A 13841-nucleotide genomic window follows, 5' to 3' on the forward strand; every position below is an offset into this window, starting at 1 on the left:
TTTTGGGGGCCATCAACCTGTCTCAGGACTGCCAATTTGAGTTCACTGGCAGGTTGAGCATTCTCTCCAACACCATGAGATGATATAAGAGAATTGAGCAGGTGCTGTGAGTGCCCAGATGTCTTTTGCCTCACTCAGTCTCCCTCTCTGAGCTGCTGTGGGTGTTGACTACAAATGGCTCATACCCAACTTCTTTACTGAGGTTGTTCTTGGCTGCTCAGGCCAGGAGATGCATACCTCTTCTACCCTTCACTGCCTGCCACCCCATCATTCCTACTTGGGGGTGGCCCTCAGCAATGACTCACTGATGAAGACCTATGATAGCCTGGTTGCCTTGCCACTGGGTGGTTCAAACTGTGATACAGTTGATGGGATGAGGCTGAGATCTTACCTGAAAGTCCATTTTTGCCTAGCTTTTCCCCTGCCCTCACCCACCTCTCTCACACCCGTATAGATTTCTCCTGAGAGCACTCTTATAATACAACACATGTACAAGAATCTCTACCTGAGTCTCTGCTTGAGGGGACCTGATCTAGGTTGGAGCGGAACTTAAGAGAGAGATACCTTGGGGGCTAAAAACTGGATGTACCAGTGGATGCAATGGATTAAGAAGAAGGGGCAGTTGTACCAAGGCCCAGCTCCTTCCTTCTTCCCCATCTCTTCTTTTTCCTTCCTTATTCTTCATCGTTCTTCTTGTTGTGTGATGTTCTGGTTGGGTTCTAGATGTTTTGGGATATCCTTTTGGGGAGCTCAACAACAGCAAGTAGCATGAGTGCTCATCTTGGAGTTCTCTAGATTTCAGACCAGAGTTTTTTCTATGAAGCTGTAAAGTCTCCCATGTGGAGATGACCCTCTAATAAGGCTGCTGCACAGCATTGATTAATGTATTAGGGCTGTGGAGCCCCTACCATAGCAAGCAGCTTCTTTTGACCGAGAAAGAACTAGGCAGATAAGAGAGAAAGTACAGAATCACATTTTGGTGTGTAGTTTGGCAGCCCATAGATCATTTTAATTACTCTGAAATAATTATCTCTGGCATACAGCTGGGGTTGTCTTCATGTAACTTGTGAGTCATTCTTGCACATTTGAATAAATCAAGCAGATTGAAAGGAAGAGCTGGAGCCAAATGACATGTAAAAAAGATTCAGTGGTAAAAGGTTCAGAAAATGGCAAACTTTGGACCTGAAAGAGAAGATTGACTTGGGACATTGGGTTTTTGTGTCTGAGACAAACAGCTCTTGGTATTGAAATCAGAAGCAGCTGACTCTTAAGGCTGTTTTAGACGAGCTATCAGAACTGAGGACGTGGCATCAGTGGGTAGTGGAAAAAGACAGCCAACAAGGAGGAACTTCTATAGCCTAGTGGTCAAGAGCATGGGTTTTGGGTCAGACAGATTAGTATTTGAATCCATAGTCTGTTGCCCATCATTTTAGTTACTTGTGACAAATTCTTTCAACATAGAGGTTTTATTGTATTATAAAATTGGAAAACTTGCTTTTGATGCCATGTCTCCTTCCTTCAGTTAGTGGCTTCTGTCATAATTAACAGATTGTCCTGTTGCTGCTCAGGGTTTAAGGAGAGAATAGTATGTGGGTCATCTCTTAGATAGCCATTGCCATGGCAGACATTACTAATCAACTACAAATTTCTCTGCAGTTGAGCCTGACTGTGGCCCCAGATTCCTCAAATAGAACTTCTAGTAGCCAATCCTAATCTATCCAAGTTAGCATGTTCATCAAAATAGTGTTTTCTTGCTTAAAATATTCCTCTTCTTTGATGTTACTCCCATCGGTACAATGAAGAGTTTGAAGAAGATGACCACTAAAAATCTGTCTAGTTTGTTCTAGTATTTTAAGATACAGAGAAATGGATCATCAGAGGTTGGCTATTTTGGCTTCCATATCTTGTTGTTTTGATGCTCTGTAGATGATCAATAACTCAGTATGGAAAGCTGGGGCTGAGAACTAGGCCAGGACACTAGTCAGGAAGCAGTGAATGCTCTTATCTCCAATCACCCTGTGCCACATGTGGCCTCATATGCCAGCCCGTACATAGTCCCACATGGTCCCATCCTGAGAACCAGGTCACAGATAAAGGTTCCTATCAGAGTTAGGAGCTACCTCAACATCAAAATCCTGTTGTGCCTGGATCCTACCTGTTTGATTACTCATCGACTTCCTTGTCTGGGCTTGAAATCTGAAAGCTATTACTGGTGTGACCTTGATTTGCCATCAACAAGTCTTGAATTGTCCTTAAAGATCTATTTAAGTTTTAAACTATATATTTAATATGTTTTCATGGCAGTAAAATTAGCAAATATTGATATACCAAAGACAAAGTTCAGTGTTAAAATGGGGTTGTATATTATCTGTCCATACTTTTCCTAGTATTTATGTATATTAAGATAATCTATGATCATATTTTCATATCTTATAAATATGTTCTATGCTATTGTTTAAAATGTTATTCTGATTTTGTTTGTTCCTCTTCTTGCACTTTCCTTCTGTTTAATTCAGAAGTCTTTTTGGACATTTACTCTGTGCTGAGTTCTTAGAGTCTCTTTGCCCTCATGGAGCCCAGAGCCAGTTAGGGGCAGACAGCTATGAAAGAATGAATTATGATACATCTTGATAAGTTACAATAAAGATCTTTATAAAATTTTACCGAGATACAGGTTGCTGAGGTGAACCTAGTAGGAAAAGAAATCCTTCAGGGGAGAAAGTTAACAGCCAGAATCTATAAGGATGCATGTGCCTGTGAAAGAGCCTGGCTTGTGAATGGTAGGGTGTGCAGAAGAGCATGGGGTGGGAAAGAGAATCAAGGATTCTACATGTCTTGGTCATGACTAGGTCCTCTGTTTTGCAGTAGGTCGTCAACTAATGTTTGATGAGTAAATCGGTATTTCTTGTCCTCACGTTGTCCCCTCTTTCAGAGCCTTGGCCTCAACATTCAAGTGGGTAACTGCATTGACCCCATTGGGTGTGGTGCCTTGTATTTGCCTTGTGTGCAAAATTCAGTCCATGTCCTCCCTCCTATAGTCCCCTGGTCTTTCCTGTTAGCATTTATATGAACCAGACTTCGAGCTGGTAGCTTCTGCTTCTCTGCTTGTAAGCTTATTTGATGGTTTCAACATACTTGGCCTAGGGTGTCAGAGAATTACTGCCCCCTGAGAAGAGCCATCATCCCGTGATTTCCTGGAGTAAGTTTATAAATATGTGGCTCTTTCACCCTCAGGGGGATAACTTTGAGGTACCCTGGCTCCTGGTGATATTAAGCTCCAGTTACATCCAATAGTAACTAGCCCTTTGTTGACTTTTTTTGTTTCCTTCTCTCATTGTCTACTCCCCTCTTGGTGTGTTACAGTATTCTGTCACAAATAAACTACTTGCATTCAAATCCTGTCTCAGTCTGCTGCTTATGAAGTGATGGCCCTGTGTGACTCTGGGAGGGTTAGCCAGAGATGGCCGTTGGGCTTTCTGTAATCCTGTCTTAATACAATCAGAACCAAGTTCACAAACTTGAAGTGTTTCCTACCAGACTGTATTTCTTGACTAATGGCTCAGCATGAGCCAAACTAATATGCATTCCTAGATGGGGTGTTGCAAAAATAATCCCGTTTCCATGCATCATAAGGTAAACCGGTATCATCAACAGGCATTTGCTTAGATCTGAGGCAATAGTGAAGACTCTGTTGGCTTTATTACTGCCTCTGCCAAGCTTTACTTTTAAAAAACAGTCCTAGGAGTAAAAATATAATCTTGTAACTACATCTAGGCTGGTTGACCAAGAGGAGTGTGTATTTGATTTCCATAAAGGATGTAAATTCTAGGGGAAGGAAATGGTTTGGTTAGTAAAAGAAACAGCAGCAAAAAAAGGAAAAAAATAGAAATTTACATGTGAGACATTAAAAATTCAAAATGGATGTATTCGTTTCTGCAGCAGTTGGAATTTTAATATCAAGGACCTGTGTGAGGACAGGTTAAATGAGAAGAGTATTTGGACCAGGAAGAAATGAAAGTTTGTAAAATAAGTGTCGTAGAGTGTTTACATAAGTAATCCCATTCAGTCCCCTCTAGCACTCTGAAATAAGTAGCATTTTGCACATTGGCAAATGGAAAATGGAATTCAATGAACCTTGATTGAATCTGGGAATTAAACCATATTCTCTGGGATTCTAATGCCTGTGGTTTGTACCCTTTAAACAATTACCCTAATACCTTAATAATGAGTTTTTAGATGTAAATTCCTCATTGTGTGAATGCAGCATCCTTGGTGTAGAAAGATACCAAAGTGAATGAACTAGTATGACTTACTCCCATTTAATTAATATAGTTATGAACATTTTGGGTTTTGTGGGATAAAATAAAAAGTGTTGATTTTGTTTCCAAGGTTAGTAAACCAGTAAGAGTTGGATAGTGAGTATTTTAGCTTTGTAGCCCATCCTGTCTCTATTGCAACTACTCATTTCTGCTACTGTACCATGAAAGAGCCATAGACAATACTCAAATGACTGTGTTCCAATAAAACTTTATTTGCAAAACCAGGCAGCCAACTCAGCTTTTAAAAGGTCACTCTGATTACTGGGTGGAGATTGTAGAGGGAAAGGGAAAAGGATGGAAGCCTGAAACCAGTAAGGAAGATAGTGTAGTAATTCTGGTAAAAGATAATGGTAACTTGTGTCACGGTGGTAATACATGAGTTAAAGAAGAGAAGGACTGACTTGGGCTATATTTGGAGGGCAGAGCTGGGGGCTGGCTTAAGGATTGGAAGTGAGAGTTGAAAAAAAAAAAAAAAGGACCATTACATTTGGAGCTTTGACAATTGGGTGACTGGTGCCATTTCCTGAGATGGTAGACTTTGAGGGAGAATAAGCCCTTGATTTCCAAAGTCAAGTGCAGATCTACTTTTAGCCTCTCCAGTTGGGGTTTTGGTCATACTCGTTTTGTCTAAAATGGAAAGCCCAAAATTTCATGTGAATGACTTTCAACAGTATAATGTGAAAATATTTTTGGACTGATTTCATGGGAGCTTCAGACGTGAGAGCACATCCCATTATGCTTTGATTCAAACATGCTCAGGTAGGTCTACTGCTCTCTCTCCTGCCCATTGGAAGCCACTGGAGTGAAAAGATCGCAATAATTTAGTATTGGGTGCCCCACCACAGGTAGCACACTGCTGTATTTAAAACAGATGTTCAGAATGTTAGGGAAAATTGAACTATTAGATATGCTTTTATGCCTTATTAGAGATCAGTGGCTCTGATTTATGTACAGTGGGTTTGGGGCTTAGATTATCTTTGACTTTCTTTATTCAATACATACATTCAAGATAAATGTAATTAAAACACTTGAAAGTATAATAGAAGTAAATGATTTCCTTTACTTTTTTTAGTGTGTGTGTGTGTATGCGCGCGCGCGCGCGAGAAAGAGAGCGCTCACGCGTGAGCCTGCCTGCCTGCCCACCTGCATGCACTAAGCTGACAAAAATGCCTCAGGTGGTGTGTAAAAATCTTTAGGAAAAACCTGTATCCTGAGCTAGGTATAGTATGGCTCGGATATTTTCTCACATTTCAGAAAAAGAAATCAGGGTGAAAGTTACATGGTTTCATAATTCCTGGAGTTACAATACCCATATGCTTGAATTTAGATCAAGGAATGATTATTTAGTATCCCAGCAAAATTCTGTGAATTTATAGTAAGAATCTCTGGAGTAGTAAGTACTATCCTTCCAGCTCATGATGCCACTGAGATCTTTAGGGAGATAGTTAGGACGTCAGATATAATAGGTCTTCATGCTCACATCATTGCCATAGCAGTGATGACTTTTGGAAGATAGTGGGTGTGGGGCTAACTTAAAATATGATGGATATCCTATGAGGCAGAATCTGAGAATTTATTGCTTTACGACACCCCATAGGAATGAATGCCCTGGTCTGTTCCTTGATTCAGAAAGAGAAGTGTCTACAAAGATTTTCTAAGAGAACTTCCTCAGGTTGCTTTCCAATAGCTGGTTCTTCCACTATTCTAAAAATTGACAAAAACTGAAGGGGAAAAGGAGAAGTTTCCAGAGGAGCTTATGTAGGAAACGTGTCCGCACAGTTTTGCTGTGGTTCATGATTAATTCCTCAGCACCCCATGCTGCGCACTGGGAACTCTAATTCCTAGGTTTTGTATGCCAGAGTGTAGCAGAGACATGTAGGCTTTCCCTTCATTACTTAATTCCCTGGGTTACACCTTAACACATCATATGCTAAGGTTCCTGCTTACTAAGACTGGAAATGATCCTAAAATCTAGAAGTATGGTTATTTCCAGTTCTATTCTAATTTGGTTAACTGGAAACAGAAGTACAGACTTTCTGCAGCAAGATACAGTGAAGTGGAAACTTGCAAGGAAAGGAGGTGAAAGCTGAGTGTTAAAACCTGCGTAAAGTTAACATCAGTCGGCCAGGTTATTAATAACATCATTCTTCTACCCACCAGTGATGACGTTCAGTGAGTTGTGTATTTATAATAATCAAATAATTTAAAAAGCAGTCTGAAAAATGTTCCTTGGCAGTTATCATTGCAAAATGAACAAACCTTTGGGGTGTCTGGGTGGCTCAGTCAGTTAAGCGTCCAACTCTTGATTTCGGCTCAAATCGTGGTCTCATGGTTCATGAGATGGAGTCCCATGTGGGGCTCTGCATTGACAGCTCAGAGCCTGCTTGGGATCCGCACTCTGCTTCTCTCTCTGCTCCTCTCCTGCTTGTGCTGTCTCTCTCTCTCTCTGAAGATAGATAAATAAATCTTAAAAAAAATGAACAAACCTGTTAGAATTTCAAAAAAAAAAAAAAAAAAACCAGATGAGAGTTTAATTGGAACCCCAATGTGGAGAGGTGCCCAGAATACATGATCTTTAGAAAGAAGAGAGTGCTCCAGAGAAGGAATGTTTAATACAGGGTTATATATGATTTTTTTATTACATCAAAAGTTACACATCATCATGACAAAGGACAGAAAACAACAAGCATTATCTTAAACTTTTAGTATGTGCGCACTTACAGGCTTCAGAGGAATGAGAATGGAACTTAAGGAGATTTTTACTCTTATTTTTAGTTTGAATTGTTTCTTTTAGATTATTTGCTAATGAAGCAGATGTACAATGTGTGCTCAGGGCAGAAACGGATCCCATGCTTGGAAGCTGGGTGAAATCACTCTGACCTTGGTAAAAGTATAGCTTCCCTGTGAGTCCAGGAACAGGGCCCACAAACATTAAAAGTTGAAAATTTCCTTTATCACAGTGACTCTGAAAGCCACTTTCCTAGCAATATTTCCAGCTCTGGGTATATATGAGTAGGCTTAAAGTTTCATGAATTTTGTGACTCTTAAAATCATTCAGTTGTTTGTGTAATTTCTTTTAGACTTTGATTAATTTTTAGCATATTTTGGACCTGGTCACTCTGTTAAATCTACATGGTTGTTTTACTGTCTCAGTTTGCTCTCAAACTGAGGACTTCCCTGGGGTTTAACTACTAATATATATATATATATTTTTTTGTCTTGGTCCATAAATAGAGGTCCAGAACTGGTCAGGCCATTTGTTTGTTTAAACACATTATTTAATTAATTAATTAATTAATTAATTAATTAATTTAAATGTGTGTGTGTGTGTTTTTTTTGTTTTTTGTTTTTTTTTTTTAACGTTCATTTATTTTCGATAGAGAAAGAGACAGAGTGTGAGCTGGGGAAAGGCAGTCAGAGAGGGAGATACAGAATCCGAAGCAGGCTCTAGGCTCTAGGCTCTGAGCTGTCGGCACAGAGCCTGATGCAGGGCTAGAACTCACAAACTGTGAGATCATGGCCTGAGCCGAAGTTGGATGCCCAACCAACTGAGCCACCCAGGCGCCCCAAGATACATTACTTTTGAAAGTTGTATTGTAAGGACACTTAACATGACAGTGAATTTTTAAAGTAAATCTCAAATTTTTTAGTGTGCAATAATGTTGGTGTCTGTAGGTACAATATTGTATAGTGGTCTTATAGAACTTACTCATCTTGCTTACTAGAAATGTTTTTATGCCTGTTGACCCAGCGTTTTTCGCTTGGTTGAGCCTACTTCTCTTTCCATGTGATTTTTTGTTTTTAAGTGCTTGTTGAGGATCTCTTGGTGGGAGCATTACCATTAGAGTCTCCCCACTGCGAAGATGTACAGTGAGTCCTCGACAGTCGTTCTGTAAGCTTTCTAACTGAACAGTGAATCTGCCCATTCATATACGTTGGTTTGTATTTATTTATTTTTATTATTTAAAAAACATGTTTATTTTTGAGAGAGAATCAGAATATGAGTGGGGGAGGAGCAGAGAGAGAGGGAGACGCAGAATCCGAAGCAGGCTCCAGACTCTCAGCTGTCAGCACAGAGTCCGATGCAGGGCTCGAACCCACAAACTGTGGGATCATGGTCGGAGGTGAAGTCAGACACTTAGACTGAGCCGCCCAAGTGCCTCAGTTTGTATTTATTTTGAATAAATGATACATTCACATGATCTTAAAAATTATAAAGTCAAACAGCAACAAGATTCTGTCTCCTCTGTCCCTCTTCTGTTCCTTCTTTTTTGCCCCAAAGGTAGTCCATTTTCTTAATGTCCTTGCAGCCATGTTTTTATGCATATAAAGGCAAATAAAATAATACCCCCCTCTTGCACACCATTGGTGATGTCACATATACTGTTTTAATATTGTTTTAATTTTTCCCATTCAATAACACATCTTGCATTTTTTGTTATAGTCAATGTGTATGGTTGGGCAGGATGTTATCTGCACAGCTCTAAGGAGTGCCCTTCACAGTGTAGTTCTCAAAGATTAGTATATTTATATATTTATGATAATAATATATACCACATACATAATATATAAAATATAAACAGACAATACTTAGAATTATAGTATGTACATATATATTATCATGGTGTTACATAGTATATATTAGTATATTATACTTCTATACAATAATAAAGTATATATAATTTAATATAATTATGTATTTTAATGCATACATATTATATATTGTATATTATATAATAAATAACAAAACATAATATATATATTATGACAATTTTCTAATGGGGATTGTGAAGTGTCTTGAGAAAAGGCTGCCTTTTACCTATTTGTACCAACACAAAATAAAGATTAGTAGTGGCCCTGTTCTCTGTGACCAAGATAGGAATTGATACGCTGTACTCCTGGACTGCCATCTATTATCATTTCCACTAGGGCCCCAAGCATGAAACACAGCACTGTGTTGCTGTTTTTGCTCCACACGTGCAGGGCAAATTCTGGTTTATGGTCCTAAAAATACTTTTAAAACATAAAGGTGTGTTTTCTACTTTTATTTTGTGACAAACCTGTGGACCAAGGTCATTTTATGATAATTTTATATTAATCTTACAAAGTAGCATTTTTGGTCATTTCACTAGAGGTGTGGGGACTGTGCTATGTTTTGGGTCCTGTATTGAATACTGGGTGAGTTCAGTAGGCACCTGCCCTCTAGGAATTGGGTATCAATCAGTGTTGATCATTGCTGCATGGAGCATATAAGGGAGCCAGAGCCACATCCCAGCAAGTCTGCCATTTGAGTATAGTCCCTAAGTTTCTATAGTCCAATGGGAAAAGAATGTTAGGGGCATGTATGGCAAAGGTGTGAAGTTCTATGACAATAATGATGAGCTATGTCACATAACTGAAGGGGAATGGAAGCAGAAGAGGGAGAAGATAAACTTAAAGGCAGAGCTAGGTCAGATCATAAAGGCACTTGAATACTGTACTAAATAATTTGTAACTTTTCCTCAAGGAAGCAAGAAATTAACACAAGATTTTGTGTTGCTATGTCATAAATGAGGTTTAAATTTTAGGTAGATAATGCTTTCTGAAGATGATTGGACTTTGCTGCCAGAGTGCAAGCCGGAGCTTGCATATAAAAATATGGGGCCATGTCTCTGGTACTTTGTCTCACAGGATCCCCCTTAGGATCTCTTGTAGGGCTGGTTTAGTGGGGACAAATTCCTTCAGTTTTTGTTTGATGCATAGGGGCACTTGTACCCCAATGTTTATAGCAGCACTCTCAACAATAGCCATATTATGGAAAGAGCCTAAATGTCCATCAACTGATGAATGGATAAAGAAATTGTGGTTTATATACACAATGGAATACTATGTGGCAATGAGAAAGAATGAAATATGGCCTTTTGTAGCAACGTGGATGGAACTGCAGAGTGTGATGCTAAGTGAAATAAGCCATACAGAGAAAGACAGATACCATATGGTTTCACTCTTATGTGGATCCTGAAACTTAACAGAAACCCATGGGGGAGGGGAAGAAAAAAAAAAAAAAGAGGTTAGAGTGGGAGAGAACCAAAGCATAAGAGACTGTTAAAAACTGAGAACAAACTGAGGGTTGATGGGGGGTGGGAGGGAGGGGAGGGTGGGTGATGGGTATTGAGGAGGGCACCTTTTGGGATGAGCACTGGGTGTTGTATGGAAACCAATTTGTCAATAAAATTCATATATTAAAAAAAAATATGGGACCAATCTAAAACACAATTCCAGGGAGGAAGAATCAAGTGTCACTGATACTGATAGTACATAGACATTAAAAAGTAGTTAACCTCTAGAGGAGGTCCCCTAAAAGGCACTTGTTTTTTTAACGTTCTTCCCCTTACCATATTGTGCATACAATGTTCAATTCTATTGTCAGAATTTATTTTTTAAAAGTCTTGTGTTGTTGAGCCATTTTTTTCTTTGACAGATTAAGTTTGAGGGATCACACCTACAGTGTCTCAGAATATTTTAAATATACTATTCAAAGTCAAGGAAAACAAAGCAATCCCAATAGAAACACCAACTAACTCTTTTAAGGAGTTGACCAAGTTGTCACTAAAGCTCACGTGAAAAAATCAACATGCACATACAGGAAGGAAAACAGTGAAAAGAACAACTTTGCAAGGGGGGGAAGCACCAGTAGAGATGGAAACATCCTCTGTCTTCCTCGATAATTAAGACCGTGTGTTACTAGCACATGAATGGTAAACAGATGAATGTAATAGGACAGAAGCTCCAGAATTAGACCTAAATACATATGGAAACTTAGGATATGACAAAGATGGCATCTTAAATCAGTAACATAAAGATAGATCTTTTGGCAAATGGTGCTAGAACAACTGGGTAGCTCTTCAAAAAACAAACACAGTCCTGTCTCACACCATATACAAGAATAAACTGCAAATAGATGAGGAGCCTAAATCTAAAATAAGAAACCATGCAAGTACTAGAGGAAAATCTAGGTGAATTCCTCTTTTTTTTCTAAAGTTCCTTTATTTATTTTGTGAGAGAGAGAGAGAGAGAGAGAGAGAGAGGAGACACAGGAGAGGCAGAGAGAGAGAGAGAGAGAGAGAGAGAGAGAGAGAGAGAATGAATCCCAAGCAGGCTCCGCACTGTCAGCACAGAGCCGATGCAGGGCTCAAACTCATGAAGCATGAGATCATGAACTGAGGTGAAACTAAGAGTCAACACCTAATTAACTGAGCCACCCTGGCACCCCAGGTGAATTCCTCTTTAATCATCGTGTAGGAAAAGACTTTTTAAAATTGAAATAGGTTTAACATGTAACACTGTGTAAATTTAAGGTGTACAGGATGTTAATTTGATGCCTTTATATATTGTAATATGATTGCTATTGTAGCAGTAATTAGCACCTCCATCCACTTTCATAGTTACCACTTCTTTTTAGTGGCTGGAATAAGTAAGATCTGGTCTCTATGCAAGTTTGATGATGATAAAAGTATTGTTTATATTCACTATATTGTACATTAGATCTCTAGGACGATTTACTACTCATTGCAAGTTTGTATCCTTAAAAACATCTGTAGGAAGAATCCAAAATAGAATATACCACTAGCATATGCACCTATCTGTATTACGAATGAATTACATGAATGGGACGGAAATAAAAAGAACTAAGAAGTAAGTTTGAAAATAATATCTCGACTGGATACTGTGAAGCTAAAAGCAAAAAGCACTTCACATGCTACTACCTAGTTAGTAAATGTGTTTCCTACAGGGGTATTGGTTAGGAATTCTGAAGCTACTTTATGTGCACATTAGTTAGAATATGAAGTATCACTATAAACTCCTGGCTTTGGTTACATTTACAGATGGAGAAATGTAGATGTGGGTTGATGTGTTAGTTGCCATACATGAACATCCTAGCCTCCCATTGAGATGGCCTAGAAGCAGTAGGACCCCAGTAACAGTGAACACAATTGGTGATGAGACTTTGGCTTCTAAATATCATTCCTTACATAAAAAGAGCCAAGGCTCTTTGGAGAACAATTTATTCTAGGTTTGAGGTAGAGAAAAATACAAGACGGACCTGGAACAAGTGCTGAAAGTAAGGAACTGCTCAAAAGAAGATGGGGCTTGTCAGAAGTACACAGGAAAAGCTGAACAATCTTTCACTGGCCGAATTGGGAGCAGTTTGAGCTGAAAACTGTGATAATACTGAATCAGCCCTATAGAATACAAATATGAGGAATGTATAAATGGAGGGGAAGGAATAGTGGTGAAATTCAAATAAAGTCTTTTTTATATTACAGTAGTGTTCCAGAATTGTGCATCTGAATTATACTATGTCAAATTGTACAATCGTAAATTGTTAATAGGAGGGGAAGCTGGGTAAGGAATAGATGGACATTGGGTAATATTTTGCAACTTATCTGAAGTCTAAAACTGCTTTACAATACAAAGTTGAAAAAAGCCAGTGGTACGAATTGAATCTCAAATTTCCATTTAGGTTTTGTTGTTGTTATTGCTGTTGTTGTTAATCAACTAGGAGCGCCATATTGCCAAAAGTCAGAAGACCATTGGAACTATGGGGAAATTGTACTAATCAGTCCTTTCTAAAAATAAATCTATAGATAAATTATAGGGCTAACACCCATTTTGCTATGTATTTCAGTAAAGTCTCTAGGCATCCAAAAGTTCAGAAAATTAGGAAGATTTTACCAGTAGCAGAAGTGAAAAATTATTTTGCAAGGGTTCTTCAATAATGTGGTTCTTTGAATATTAGGAGTGTCCATCCAAAGAGAGTTTCTCCTGGTAGTTTAAAGAATTAGGAAGTAAGGCATCGAGGCTAAAGATGGGTCACAGTGAAAGGAGATAAGACAACTGAATGCATTAGCTTGCTCGTCAAGTTAGTAAGAAGTTGACTAATTTTATTTATTGTTTGTAAAGCTTACCCAAAGAGCAAGCCAATTGCCTAAACCTTTGTTTTCTCTGTGAGAACAGCTATCGGTTGACAGTGTAGAAGGGCATTTAAGGAGAAACATGGAACCAATCCCTGGGAGACAAAGAATACCTGGCACTGGAAGATTGTAGCTCTCGTTTTGAATCACACGTCCCCTTGTAATTAATTAAACACGTGATCTTGGACAAGTCACTTTGCCTCTTAGGATGTTAATTTGTACTCTTACATAAAGCACTTAGACTAGTTGTTTTTTTTTTTTTTTTTAGATACAATTGACAAAAAATTATTTAAGTTTAAGGAAGGTACCATGTTGATTTGATAAATTTATGTATTGTAACATGGTTACCATCGTGTCATGTCACATAATTACTTTTTATTTTTGGGGGGAAGAGAACAATTAAACTCTATTCTTGTAGCAACTTTGAAATTTCTAATACAGCTTTATTGTATATGAGCACTATGCTGTTTATTAGATCTCCAGGACTTTTTAAGCTATTAGTTGCAAGTTTGTAAGATTGAACCACATCTCTGCAATTCCCCCAGAGCCTAGTAACCACTATTCTACT

Source organism: Panthera onca, chromosome A2 (assembly GCF_046562875.1).
Source record: "Panthera onca isolate mPanOnc1 chromosome A2, mPanOnc1 haplotype 2, whole genome shotgun sequence".
In the NCBI taxonomy this organism is placed as follows: domain Eukaryota; kingdom Metazoa; phylum Chordata; class Mammalia; order Carnivora; family Felidae; genus Panthera; species Panthera onca.